Raw genomic sequence first — 14,998 nt, 5'->3', positions numbered from 1 at the left:
TTGGCTATGCCTCTCGGCGATGCTGACAGCAGGAGGGTGGTTAATACAAAGCCAGGGCTTAGCTACAAGTCGGGAGGGCTGAGGAGACAGGAGCTAGAAGAAGTCAAGGAAAGAAGGAGACAGAGTCCAGGATTTGCAGAGCTAAGAGAGACCTCCTCTCCTCTCTATTTTATAGATAAGGAAAATCTGCCCATTTTGCCCAATGTTACATCATGGTTTGTAGGAAAGATTGGGATGACAATCTAGTCTCTGGAGGGCCTGCTCGACTTTCCTTCCAGTACCCAAAGCTGCCCTCTCTTCCCACCCCGAATACTCAGTGTCTGGCAAGGCCCCTCCAACGCCAATATCACTGCCTCACTGTGGTCCGTGGCCCATGGGCCCTGGCTGGAGGAGGAGCTGGCGCGGGCAGGGGTACCCACTTGCCCAAGAGAGGCCTTCAGGAGAACCCATCATGCCCTGTGGCCTTGTGTCCCTAGACACCTCCAGAAGCCTGACACTCTTGGTCATCCTTCACCCCCAAGACTTTCACCCCCATATGGCTCTATTCCCCTAATCTGACACAATCCCCCAGATCCTTTCACTCTGCTCTCGGGAACTTACGGTTTGTCATCAGCAAAATCTCCCCATCCACTCGACTTTCCCTTTGAACACTCCTTTCACCGTCCTCTTCTACTGCAAACCTGCCTGACCCCCACACACAGCTTCCTTGCAGCCACCGCCTGTCTTGGCTCTGTTTTCTTCTTCCACATCAGTATGCCTGGAGGCAGCGAGTTGTCCTCCTTGCTTTCATGGCCACCTGTAGGTTTCTCCCCCTTCCTCCTCAGCCTAAGTCTGCATCTCCTTTGCAGCTATGCCATCAGACCAGACCATCCACCATCCCTCCTAGTATTTACCATACTCTAGGCCACTCCTGCTCATTCACAGATTTTAGTACCTGGCCCACGGTCTTCCTCTCCACCACCACTCGTCCATGCTTTTCCTAGACCTTAACATTAATTCATTCTTTTGTCCAGCGCATGTTTCTGAGCACCTAATGTTTCTGAGCACCTAAGAACAGCCAGGTACTGTTCTTAGAATAGAGTTTATAGGTGTAGACCAGAGAGAAAATGTCCCTGCCCTCAGATGCTTACATTCTGATGGCAGCAAGGATAATTAACCAACGAACCAGTCCTACGTAAAATAATGTTAGACAGAGGGGCTACGAAAGGAAAACGCAGATGAAGGGGTAGTGGCAGGATGGGGGAGCTGTTTAAGAGATGGTGGACAAGGAAGGTCATCCATGTAGATGTCTACCCAGCACCTCCCACTCTTGGTCTTTGGCCTCCTCACTCTCCACCTCTCGTTCTGCTGCCTGGGCCTTCCACTCCCATGGTCAGGGTTTTGCCTCAGCACTTCTGAACCCCCTGCTCCCTCACCACCCCTTCCTGGGCCCTCAGCTTATCTACTCTATTACCTCCATTCAATGATGTGTCCCCTTTGGGAGCTCCCTGCCTTTGAACTCGTCCTTTATCACTGCCTTCAACCCCCTTCTGCAGCTCGATTCTGTAGGCCTTGACAAGAATCACCCATTTGTGGAAGCCCTCTCCTTTCTTGCCCTTTTCCCTTCATTTGGAATCTCCTGACACAGCCTCCACCCTGCTTAAACCCAACACCCTGCACCTGCACTGAGTAGCTGAGCGTTGCTGGGGAAACTCACAGTCATGCTGAGTAGCCGCACTTGACGCTTCTGGCCACAAACTTCAAGTGGGCGCTCAGCTTGCCCAGTAATCTTACTATATTTCTCTACTAAATTCACTGCGCCACTCTCCAGATGAGTGTTTCACATCTTCTCCAGCCCTCAACACCTTCCCTTAGTTTCTCGCTGTTAGTTAAAGATCTTGCTTCTTATTTTGCTGAGAAACTAAATGTCATCAGCTGGAACGTACCTGCCTCTCACCATCAGATCTCCCAAGGTGCCTGCATCTATGTCCGCTGCTGCCTTTCTTTCTCACAATGGATGCATGCACGGATAGATAGATGGATGGATGGATGGGTGGATGGATGGATGGACAGAAGGATAGATGGATGGACAGGTGGACAGACAGACAGACAGACGGATAGATGGACAGACAGGTGGACAGATGGATAGATGGATGGACGGATGGAGGGATGGCCTCCTCTTGCATCCCTGGCCAATCCCTTCATTTTGTGCACCACATCCCTTCACTTACTCAAGACTTTGCCTGAAATCATCTTTCTCCCTCCTGCACTATCCAGCTCCTTCTCTCTACCAGACCATTCCCTTCAGCACATAAATGCGCTATGATCTCTCTCATTTTCAAAACAAACTCTTCCTTGACCCTACACCATCTTCAGCTTCTGCTCCACTTCCTCCTCCCTTTAACGCACTCCTCCTTGAACTGGTTGTCCCTGCTGGTTACCTCTCCGAATCCTCACCTCCATTCCCTCTTAGCCTGCACGCAGCCAAGTTTTTGTTTCTGTCACTCCATTGAAACTACCCTTGTCCAAGTCACCAGTGACCTCCTAATGGCGCATCCAAAAGGTCTGTCTCCTGGTCTCACCTCCTCAATTTCTCAGCAGCATTTGCACAGTAGGGCACTTGCTCCTCCTTGCAACGCTGTCTTTCTTTGGAGTCCAGGACTCCACACTGGTCTGGCTTCCTCCTACCTGGATGGCAGCTCTTTCTCTGGCTCCTTCGCTGGCTCCTCCTGTTCTTGATCTCTAAATGTGAGCATGGTGTGGGGCCTTTTTTTCTTATTTACAGTCTCTCCCGGTTAGATGGTTAGATTCCATCTAGGCCTGTGCCTTTAAATGTCCTCTAGAGGTTGGGATCTTTGGGAGGCAACGTGGAAGCGAGTAGAGAAGCTTGCCGGGGTGTGAACCCCTGCCCTGCCCCTGGTGAGCATGCCCCTGATATGATGTTGTTGCTGTTAAATTCTCCATGTAAGATCGGATCTTACATGGGGCCTGAGACAAAGGCTTAAGCATGAGTAGTTTATTTGGGAACATGATCCCAGGGAGCAGGGGTGAGGGGGAGGAGGAATGAAACAGAGAAAGAGGGGAGTCAATATGGGAGCGTGTTAACATCTCTGAGTGAACACCACTCAGTCTTTCTGTGAAGCTTTATGAAATGTACTTCAGAACTCACTGGAAGAAGGGGCACAGTTATCCATTGGCTCCTCTCGAGTCATCCCGTGGAATGTTAGCTCCCCTTCACTTCTGGGCGGCTCATGTGTTAATGACAAGCAGGTTCCATGGATGTCCCCCCATCATGGTGTCGGGTGAGAGGCATGTGGAGAGGCCCTGTCAGGCCGCATTTACACGGCACTGGTCAAGACCTGTGCAAAACTGGTCACTGGGGCAATGGCTGGAACAAAAGGTGAGGCCGCGGGCATTTGAAGTGGCCCACAGGATATGCCCCGTATGGACAGGGATAGCTACAGCTCTCGCCTCATAGGTTACTGAGAAGACTAAATGATTTAATGTATGTATTTGGAGGAGTGCCCGGCTCTTAGCAGTGACCATCTACAGGGTGGTGACCCTGCCCTGACATCCCCTCTGCCTAGTGGACACCTCGGAGGCCTGTCACGTCCAAAACAGAACTCGTATGCCCCATCCCTCCCCTTGTCCAATTATTCCTTCAGTCTTTTCACTGCAGTTAAATGGCCAGGATTCATCTCTCTCTCTCACCCCTCACATCCAATTAATTATCAAACTCTAGCTTCAAAAAATACCCCAGTCTGGCCTTCTCATTAATCCTCATCACAAAGCGACCGACCCAGGCCAAGTCACTATTGCTCCTTGCCTGGCCCACTGCACTAGCTTCCCGACCATCTCCTGCCCCCGCTCTCCCCTCCCTACAGTTTGTTCTCTCACAACAGCCTGAGTGAGAATGTTACTGCTGATTAAATCACCCTCTAACAGCTTCCTATTATCATTTTCATATTTTTATTTTTTTAATCCTTTTTTAAAAAATAACAAGGCTGGGCATAGTGGCTCAGGCTTATAATCCTAGCACTTTGAGAGGCCAAGGCAGGAGGATCACTCAAGCCTAGGAGTTTGAGGCTAGCTTGGGCAACATAGTGAGACCCCTGTCTCTACAAAAAAAAAAAAAAAAAAAAAACACCTTAAAAATTAGCTGGGTATGGTCGTGCATGCACCTATAGTCCCAGTTACTTAGGAGGCTGAGGTAGGAGGATCACTTGAGCCTGGGAGATCGAGGCTGCAGTGAGCTGTGATTGTGTCACGTCACTGCACTCCAGCCTAGGCAACAGAGCAAGATCCTGTCTCAAAATAAACAAATGAATAAATAAATAAATCAGCTTTATTAAGATGTAATTCACGTATCGTATAATTCACCCACTGAAAGTATACAATTCAATGGTTTGGCTTTTTTTGTGTATATTTGCAGGGTTGTGCAACCATCACCACAATCAATTTTAGAACATTTTAATCATCCTTCAAAAGAAACCCAGCACCCATTATTAGTCACTCCCCATTTCCTCCCAATCTCCCCAGCCCCAGCCAACCACGAATCTGCTTTCTGTCTCTCTGGGTTTGTCTATTTTGGATATTTTGTAGAAATGGAAAAATGCAATATGTGGTTTTTCTGACCAGTTTCTTTTTCTCATTATTCTTAAGATAAACCCCAAACTCCCTGCCATGGCCTTCCAGGATCTCCATGGTCCAGCACCCCCGGGATTCCCAGCTTTGCTGATTGCCTTCCCTGTCCCAGTTCCTCCAAGGTCACTCACTGTCTTGAGCAGACCCCTCTCTTCTCCTTCCCCTCAGGACCTTGACCCTTGCTTGTCCCTTTGCTGGAACTTTTCTTCCCAGATCTATGAATTGGATTCTGCCCAAACGTTACCTCCTCAGAGATGACTGTCCTCTTCTCCACCCTCCTCCACCTCTCCCTCTGTCTCTTCCCCTGACTATTGGAAATGCGTATATATTTGCTGGATATTGTGGTCTGCACTTTTATATGCCACCTGCTATGTCCTGAATGCTTGTGTCCCCCACAATTCACATGTTGAAATCTTCATCACTGAGGTGATGCTGTTTGCGAGGTGATTAGGTCATGGGGGCAGAGCCCGCACAAGGGCATTAGTGCCCTTACAAAAGAAGCACTAATAAAAATGAAGACACTCAGTCCCCAGTGACACCCTTCCACCAGGTGAGGACAGTGAGAGGCGCCGTCTATAAGCCAGGAAACAGGCTGTCACCAGACACTGAATCTGATGGCACCTCAATCTTGGATTTCCCACCCTCCAGAACTGTGAGAAATAAAGTTCTGTTGTTTCTAAGCCACACAGTCTATGGTATTCTGCAATAGCAGCCTGAAGGGACCAAGACACAGCCTCACACCCACATGCACCAACTAAATTCTCTTCCCTCAGGTTCTCCTCATAGATTATCTTCCTAGAGTCTCGTGCTCCCCCAGGAGAAAAAAACCCATTTATCAGCTGTAAGGCTTACTGCTCCAAACACAAATCAAACATCATGGCCTGAAGATACTCAGTCCCCCTCATAAGCAAAGCTGCAGGCAGTGGCTGAAGCTCTGTACGCTTCAGGCATCTGGGCTTCACCTTCTTCCTACCTCTCTTCTTTAGAGGCCTCATATTGCCTCCTTCCCTTCTCTTTAAAAATATTAGCTTATCCCAATACTTTGGGAGGTGGAGGCAGGAGGATTGCTTGAGGCCGGGAGTTAGAGACCCTCCCACACACCCCAGGGCGACATAGCGAGACACTGTCTTCATAAAAAGTGAAAAATTAGTTGGGTGTGGCAGCACATATCTGTAGTCTCAGCTAATCAGGAGGATCACTTGAGCCCAGGAGTTTGAGGCTGCAGTGAGCTATGATCACGCCATTGCACTCCAGCATGGGTGACAGAGTGAGAACTTGGCTCTAATAAATAAGTAAATAAACAAATAAACAAACAAACAAATAAATAAATAAATATCAGCCTGATAGGGAAAACAGGAAACAGGCCTTTTCATACATTGCTGGTGGGGATGAAAGCAGTGCAACCTTTGTGGAGGACAATTTGCTCTCTCTCTCTCAATTACAAACATTTGAACCCATCCTACCCAGGTACAGATGTACCTGCCCCCCCCGAAAGGACATACATGGCACAGTCTGACAGCAAAAGATTGTGCCACTGGGAGGACCAGCCACCCAATACTATCAATAGAAACCTGGTTTAGAACAAGGAACACTTTGCGGCTGTAAGAAAAAAATGGGGAACCTTCTCTGTGTGGATATGGGACAATCTCCAGGATGTATGAGCAAGAAAAACCATGCTTGCAGTAAACAACCTTTGGAATAATGAAGAGCAAAACTAAGAACATGTATTTACCTAAGTAAATCCTGCAAGGATATAACATTTTTTATATCAGAAATTGGGAACTGTTAGGGAAAAATTAGGAGGAAAACTTCTCACTGAGCCATTGATGTCATTTTTATATTTGAACCATATGACTGTTACAGATTAAAATATAAAATTTTAAAATACATGAAACAAATTAAAATCCAATTTGGAGGAGTTCTCATTTTCTGAAGATTTTTAAATCTTTCTTCCAAGAAACTGAAAGTGTTCAGTAGTCAGGGTTGGATGTAGATGGTGTCCTCCCTAAGATGTCAGCTGCCATGTGGCCTCTCGGCTCACCCAGGCCAGGGGCCTTGTTTTATTCATCTCCATGTTCCCAACACTGTCACAATGGATGACACACAGCAGGCACTCACTAAATGTCTGTGGAATGAAATACTAAATAAATGCATTAATAGAAAGATTCCTAACTCGATAACAGAGTTATTTCAGTTTTGGTGAAGGGTCCATGCTGATATAAAATTGTCAAAATGGATGACTTGGAGCAAGGAGGAAAATAGCAATGTTGTTTAAGTCCCAGATCAGAAGGTGGCACTCCACATGGGTGCTGCCACTCTCCCAACAGCAGATTTCCTGTACTTTTCTTGATACATGGGGTCTGGATAACAATAATGAGTAAATGCCAAACAGCATCATCACAGTGATGAAGCCACAAATAAGCCACTGTGGGCAGATCACCTGCCACGCGCCCTCTCCCCCGGAGCGCAAAGCTAATCTTTCATAGGGCTTTGCCTCCACACACCTGAGGGCAAACTGTAAATTGGCAGTGACTCCCAGCCAGAGCTCTGCGCCTGTGGCCCTGTGGCACTGCTGCGAACGGGCCAAACACAGTCTGAGTACACAGTGGACTCCTGGCAGTGGCCCTGGGTGGTTGGCATCAGTTATACCCCGAAAGGAGCATCAAGCTGTGTGGGAGCCAAGACTGAAGCCTGTTGGGTGCCGGGCCGGCACGCTCCCTCACCTCCTCCAAGCCCTGGCTGCCACCCTGCAGCTGGTCTCCGCCTGAGGTAGAGGAGTGTGGCGCAAACAGTGGCTTCTGCTGGGCCCTGCCTCTCCCTCCTCCCACACCTGACTCAGGGGCTCCTGTAAGTGGGTGTCTCTGTTTCCCCTCAGGCCTCCTTTGCTCAATCGCCCTCTCTCTTCCTGCTCTGGGATGGGGAGTTGTCTCTGAGTGGGGAGTGGGGCTTTTCTGCAGACAGGACGCCACCAAAGCCCTGAGCCCCAGGCTACAGGGCCTCCCAGGGAGAGTGTTGAACTGAAGCATTGCCCAGAGCTGGATCTGAGAGAAGCCAGAGCCCTGGGCCCCGTGAGGCTCGAGCCTGTCAGATTCCTGCATCTCCCTCCCTTTTCCCAGGCCCTGGCTCTGGACCCAGTGAACAGCCCTCCGCCATGACCCTGTGTGCCATCCACCTGTCCCCAGGGGATGTGAGCACTTGCCCGGTAGCCCAGGGCTGGGGACGTGGGCAAGCTGTTAGGATGGGTTCAGCCTCTCCTCCAGGCTAATGCTCCTGAAGGTGTGTCCCAGCCAGGAAGTTCCTGGCATTTTTTGTCTCATTGTCTCAGCATAAGCAGTATTCAGAGGTGGCCCTGGAACACCTGGCTCAGAGGGCAGCTGGGTATTTGTCCAGGCTCTGTGGCAACCTGCCCTCTTCTGGGATAGCCAGAGGGCTGACCCTGCCAGAGTTGTAGCACCATGGCTTCAAGGCTGTCTTGACCAGCAGAGGCCTGGCCCCGCCACATCTCACTTCCTCCTGTTCCTCCTGGTCCTTCCCACTCACCTCTTACCCTCCACTCACCCTCTCTTTCTGGAGCACTGCATCCTACCCCAGGGGAATGCCCAGCCCACACCCAGGCCAGTCAGCTTCTTCCAGAAGGCAGCAGAGCTGGAGCAAGCCCGGGGCCGAGGGGCCTCATGGCTGATTTCCCTTCTCAGAAACCTCTCTGGCCTCCCAAACTGGAATCTCTGCCTTTGGCTTGCAAGCCAGGAATCACATACGGGTCACTCAACCAGAGCACTCTTGTGGTATGTCCAGGTCAGAGGGCAGCAAGGCCCTCCCATGCCATCCCCAGCAGCTGGACAGAGGGCGAGGAGCCCCTCCTGGCGCCTCAGGCCCTGAGCCTCTCAGGTTCCCTCGAAGGGAGGGGCTCTGCAGAGCCAGCTGCAGCTGTGGGAAACCACACACCACAGCCTGCAGGTGCAAGGGGCCTGGGGGAAGGGGAGAGGATTAACTGTTTCTTGGGAGCAGGCCTTCTCCATCCCATCTATTCCCAAATGGTGGCTCCCCCAGGATGCGGGGTAGCATGCTCAGCAGGGGTGTGGGGTGGGAAGCTGGCCATGGAAGAGTCACAGGGCTTGTGATCCAGGGATCCCAGAAATAAACCCCTGCCTGAGAGGCCCTGAAGCCCACAGAGAGAGGCCAAGATACTCTCACTGACTCTGGGTGGGTTCAGAGGCCACTGAGAAACCCTGGGCACCGTGTCCCACTTCATGTCTAGTTGCCACTCTCTGGAGCAATTTCCTCCAAGTCATGGGACCTGTCCAGGGGAGGCAGAAGGGAGCTTCATTCTTGGGCTGTGTCACTCACCCAACCTGGGGTCTACCCACTGAGGACCCTCAGAGTGATGCCAAGAGGAGCACCGGGCCGGCCTCAGTGGGGGCTGAGCAGGCGGTTCCTTCCCCCTCAGCCTGGGCCTCTGGGTGGTAACAGTGAGTGTGAGTGAGTAAACCCCAGCTCATCAAGGCTGGGACGCTGCTCTGGGGTTGTTAAAGGGGCTGGAAGCCATTCAAGGGGAAAGTTTTACAGGTTCCCAGAATGGCTCCTTTCTGCCATGCTGTCCCCAGAGGCTAGTGGGATGTTCATGCTGCCCATGTGCCTGCCTGTCACAGGTCCAAGTTGGTCTGACCTCTCATCTTGCCAGTTTCCTGCGTCTTGGTGGAGCACCCACCGAGAATAGTGTCCTGGCAAGAGGCCCAGGGGAACCCAGCCCGTGCAGGAAGAGGCCAGCCTTGCCTTTGTGTGAGTCTTGCTTCACCCCCAACTTTCTTCTCACTCTTCCCATTCTTCTACGAGAATAAGTAACTCATTCCCTTACTCTTGATTTTCCCTAAATGTGAGAAAGGTGACGCTGTCTGGGAGAAAAGTGACTGAGTTCACTCCGCACACGTGGGCACCCACTGCTTGTCAGGCTTGGAAGGTAGACACACATGCTTTCCCTGGAGGAGCTCGCAGGCTGGCAGGGCAGACATTCACACTCTATTCAGAGGCAGGGCTCTGCAAGGGAAGGCAGCAAGTTTGTCAGGGGCAGAGGAGGGGCTGATGATGACAGAGAATGTCTGCAGAGCTCACAAATGTTCTATGAAGCACACAGTTTTGGCTGCTTGGAACGAAGCAGAAAGGGGTAAGGCAAAGTGCTCAGGATCAAACTGAGGAGATAGGAATGAGTCACAGTAAGTTGTCTTGACGTCCCTGCAGGGCAGTAGGGGACTATTTCAAAGGGCTTTCAGAATTCAGGGCAGGGTCTTTTCCCACTTGGGTAATCAGGGAAGCCTTCTAGAAGGAGGTGGTATTTGAACTGTGGGGAATGTCAGGAGGCTGCATGAGGGAACCTGGACCTGAGTTGTGGGGACTTTGGTGCCAAAGCAGAAACTGAAGGCTGCCTCCTCCTGGAAGAACTACCCCGGGGAAAATTAAACTTACTGGAAGAGTGAACGATTCCCCCAAGACACTCAAGTGAGGGAGTGGTGTCTACTGCTTCTCCTCTGCCTGCACTTCCTCAGGAGGGCAGGGCTGATTTCTCCTCTCCGTACCCATCAACTTCTGATCTTATACATCTGCCCCACCCTGCCTTTCCATCCTCAGCTCCCACTTCCTTTCCCTAGGAACTGCCCATTACAATCTCTGCTATGACTTTTTAAAAAGCCCATTCGGTCTTTGTCCCCCTTTCCTGGCACAGAGCTTTAAAAACCTTTGGGATCTCCTGAGTGACAGGAACGCCTTTTGTCATTTGTAATGAGCGTTTCCATCATACCTCAGGTTATGATAAGAAGGCAACTCAAGGTGGGCCCTTAATTTTAAGGGAGAGACTGGCCATGCCAGAAAGACGAAGCATGTGATCAGAGTGTGGAAATTTCGTCTCTACTCCCATCCCCACTGCGCCGCCAACCTCTGGGGTGAGAAGGAAGGACTAGAGATTGAGCTCGTCATGTGGTTAATGATTTAATCAGTGGTGCCTGTGGAGTAAAGCCCCATATAAAACTCGACACTGAAACAGAGGAGCTTCCCGGTTGGTGAACACACTGATGTGCTGGGAGAGGGACACGCCACATTCCATGAGGAGAGGGCACGGAAGCTCTGCACACACTGCCCCCACCCAACACCTTGCCCTACATAGCTCTTCCCTTTGGCTGTTCTGAGTCTATATGATAACAAAACTAATTGTAGGTATAGCATGCTCGGTGAGTTCTGTGAGCCATTCTAGCCAACTACTGAACCCTAAGTTTGGGTGGTGAGAACTCAAATGTGTAGTCAAGTCAGACAGAAGTGCCAGTAGCCTGTGGACCCTGCGTGCGCCTGAGTTCTGAAGTAACGGTAGTCTTGGGGACTTTGACATTTAACTTGTGGAGTCTGATACTGTAAAAAAAACAAACTTGGTTTTTCCTACGATACTCTCTCAACATGTTCCTGACACCAGATGGGGGGGCAGGGGTCTGTCCCCCCCACCAAGCAAGCTGTCATTTCCGCAGCAGACACTAGTGGGGCACCCTCCAGTTCAACTCTCACTCTACCTGCCGACAGTGTCAGATCACACAGGTTGAGAACTCAGTCCCCTCTCCTCACTTCTGATGCCAAGTGCAAGCTCTGGGTTGTTTCGCCACTGCTCTGTCTGACCAGCTAATTGGGGTTCACTAAAGCAGCTCACAGAACTCAGGGACAACTTACTTACATGTGTTAGCTTATTATAAGGATATTCCACAAGATATACATGAAAAGATGCATAGGGTGAGCTATGGAGGAGGGGTGGAGCTTCTTTAACCTCCATGGGTGCTCCACCCTCCAGGAATCCCCACATGTTCAGCTATCAAGAAATCCTCTGAACCCTGCCCTTTTGGGTTTTTATTGACGCTTCATTACATAAGCCTGATTGACTAAACCATTGGCCCCTGGTGATCAACTTAAACTTCAGCCCCTTTTCCCTCCCTGGAGGTTGAAGGGTGGGGCTGAAAGTCCCAATCCTCTAACCCTGTCTTGCTCTTTCTGGCGGCCAGCTCCCATCCTGAAGCTACTTAGGGGCTTAGCGTGCAAAAAGACGCTTAAAACTTGGGAGATTCCAAGGATTTTAGGAGTTGTATGTCAGGAATGAAGACCTAATAATACCTGTTTCACAATATCACAGGCACTAACTGCAGTCAGTGTCAGAATTGACACTGAATCCAATTGCAGGATGCCCCATTGGTGTCAGAGAATAGTTGTCAGAACATACAAAGAGGCCTCTCTTCCCTAAGATTCACATCACACTCCTTCTCCTTCCTGAAATGTCTCTCTGCTCCCGCATTAACTAGTCCACTAGTCTGTTTTTCTAAATTCTTTCTTCCCTTCAAAGTCCACCTCCTTCACAGCTTGGTACTAGTGATGCTGTCCTGTAGCCCTTTCTTGCATGTATAACTCCGCACCTCCCACTAGGTAGCATCTGCTTTTGAAGAGAGAGACCTGGGGAAGGCTTGCCCTGGACAAAGGAGTTGCTCACTAAATGCTCATCGGTGGATAGAAGGGGAAGGCTGCATTGAAGTGAGGAAGACTGCTGGCCTGGCAAGCACTCCTCAAGAAGAAGCCTCCGCTTCAGGCCTCTCCCCCTCCCTCCTTCCTCTGTTGGCTGTGAGAAGCAGTGTCTTGGGATGGGCCGGGTTTTTGGGGCACGGGCTCTGCAGTTTCCAGCATCATTGCCCTGACAGTAAATACAAAATTTTGGCATCTTCTCTACTGCGATTGCCAGGGCTCACCCAGGCCAACACCCGCCCCCTACACACACACCACACACCCCCACACTCCACACACACCACACACCCCCACACTCCACACACACACCACACACCCCCACACACCACACACTCCCCCCTCCCCACACACAAACCACACGCCCCCATACCACACACACACCGTCACCCCACACCCCCTACACACATCCACACACACCACCCCCTTACACACACACCCACACAGCACACGCACACCGCACCACACACCCCCCCACGCCATACCCCCCCACACACTGCACCCCCCCATACGCCAACCCCCCACACACCACACACACACCACACACACACCACACCACCCCCCACACAACACACACACCACAACCCCACACACACACATCACACACACACCACCCCCACACACACACCACCCCCACACACACCACACACACCCTCACAACCCCCTCACACTCCACACACACACACACACACACACACACACGGGCCAGACCATGCTTAGCCTATGTCTGCCTCATTTTGGGCCGCAGTTGAAAACCACTGAACATGGCTGTAGTCTGGCCTTGTTACTCCTCTCTCCCTTGCTGTTTGGCAAAGGGCCAGTAGAGAATAGTGCGTTCCCTCTTGCACACTTTCTCACCCACCTTCCGCCTCACACACTCCACCTTTCCCTGGAGCTGCCTCCTAAAGCCTAGGTTTGTGGCTCCTTAAACAGCTCTGACAGAGTCTAGTTGACCCCAGCCATGTGGATAATTGGTGGGGGCAGACAGCCATGCTACCCATCCCCTCAACACCCTGTAAGATGAGCAGGCAGGAGACAGGTGGGGGCTACACTGGGCTCCTCCTCCCAGGGAGGCCCATGTGAGAGGTTTCACAAAGTGACCTAGAGGCACTTAGGAAGCCCAGGGCCTTCTTCCACATCACTGCCTACGGGGAACTGCTCTGAGTTGTTAGGCCTAGATCTGGCTTCAGAAAAAGCATGGCTCCTGCGTGATCTTTGGGCCTCCACCTTCACTCCTTCTTTCAGCCCCCACCTCCTCTGAAGGCCTCTCTCAGCATATGCTGGGTCTTAGAAGGAGAGAATATTAGCCATTTATACCCTCAGGGAAATTTAAGTGGCCATGTTAAGTTTTAGCTGTAACTGGAATGAAAGGCCTGGTCACCAGTTACAGGAATTGTAAGGAGCAGCTTCAGTGGAAAAGAGGGTTGGGAGGATGGCATGTGTCTTTCCTGGTATTACTGAGCCCCACTCCCCATGCTCTGCTTGTCAAGCAATCTGGAAGAATTCTTGCTCTTCCCCACCAAGTGTTGGGCAATCTTCTAGAACACTACCTCTCAAGATATCCTGAGTCCAAATCTCCCAAGATTTTCTCCCAAATCTCTTTATGGTGAGGATCTGGGGAAAACAAAATCCCATCCTATTACAAGTTCTGAATAGAATACAATTCCATTTTATCTTGCCGTCAATTGGATTCTCATCCTAATTTCTCTCCCAGCTATACTAGCCCCCAAACAGTCACTACAGCAATCCCAAAGTTACCTGAGAGCATCGGAGTCTCACATTGAAAACTGGAAGGGACTTTACAGCTCAATCCCAACTCCCCAAGTTACAGAGGAAGAAACTCAAGTCCGGCAAAAAAGTGACTTGTCCAAGGTCCCATGCCAATGAGTGGCAGAATTCAGATTAGAACTCAGCACTTCGGCTGCCACTCCAGGGCTGTTTCTGTAAGATCACAACCACTTCACATCCCCATTCAATTTAGAGTTTGAGGCCTGGAGTTTAGGTACTATTTTTGGAGACATTGTTGGAAGTTCTAGGATGAGGTATTTATGAAGATTCAGTTCTCATTTCTCTCTCCAAAGCTCTTGGCTGGGTAACGTGGCTCATGTCTGTAATCTCAGCACTTTGGGAGGCTGAGACAGGAGGGTCACTTGAGGCCAGGAGTTTGAGACCAGCCTGGGCAACATGGTAAGACCCCAATCTCTATAAAATAATAATAATAATAATAATAATAATAATAATAATAATATAAAGCCCTTGTTTTGTGTTATATTGCCATAGTCAACTGCAACCTGGTCTGGGGTAGCAGGAGGCAGGGGGCCAGGGGGTAAGGAGGGCTGCTGAGCTGTGTGATGTCTCTGCTGGGCTGCCAGCCTGGCTGATGGGGGTTTATCCACCCCGACCTGGGAGCAGGTGTGGGCCCTCTGTCCCCAGAACTTCTTGAAGAACAGTTTGTTCTGCAGGGTAAAGCCAGCGTAGGGGGAGAGTTGCAGATACCAGTACAGCCCTGGAGCCTGTTGCAGCTGCTTCCTGTTGTCAGAGGGCTCCTCCACCAAGGGGCTGAGCTCCCTGACACCTCCACGCCCCTGCCTAGTTCTCCGTGTGGTATCCTGCCTCAGTAGGCCAGCAACTTCCCACGGATACCAAGGAAGGCTGTGTTCAAGTAGCAAGAGCTCAGAGTGAGGAAGTGCCCTGTGGCCAGGCACATTTCCAGCCTCGTGGCTGACCACCCCTGGTGCAAACAGGGTCCTGTCCTCACGTATGCAGGTTGATTTCTGCCTGGTCTTCCTTTCCCTGTCTGAAAGATCTTTCCCATCCTGTCTGCAAAGTCAAGTTCTCCCCA

This window comes from Pongo pygmaeus, chromosome 16, assembly GCF_028885625.2.
Source record: "Pongo pygmaeus isolate AG05252 chromosome 16, NHGRI_mPonPyg2-v2.0_pri, whole genome shotgun sequence".
NCBI lineage: Eukaryota > Metazoa > Chordata > Mammalia > Primates > Hominidae > Pongo > Pongo pygmaeus.
This window is presented reverse-complemented; position numbering follows the sequence as displayed.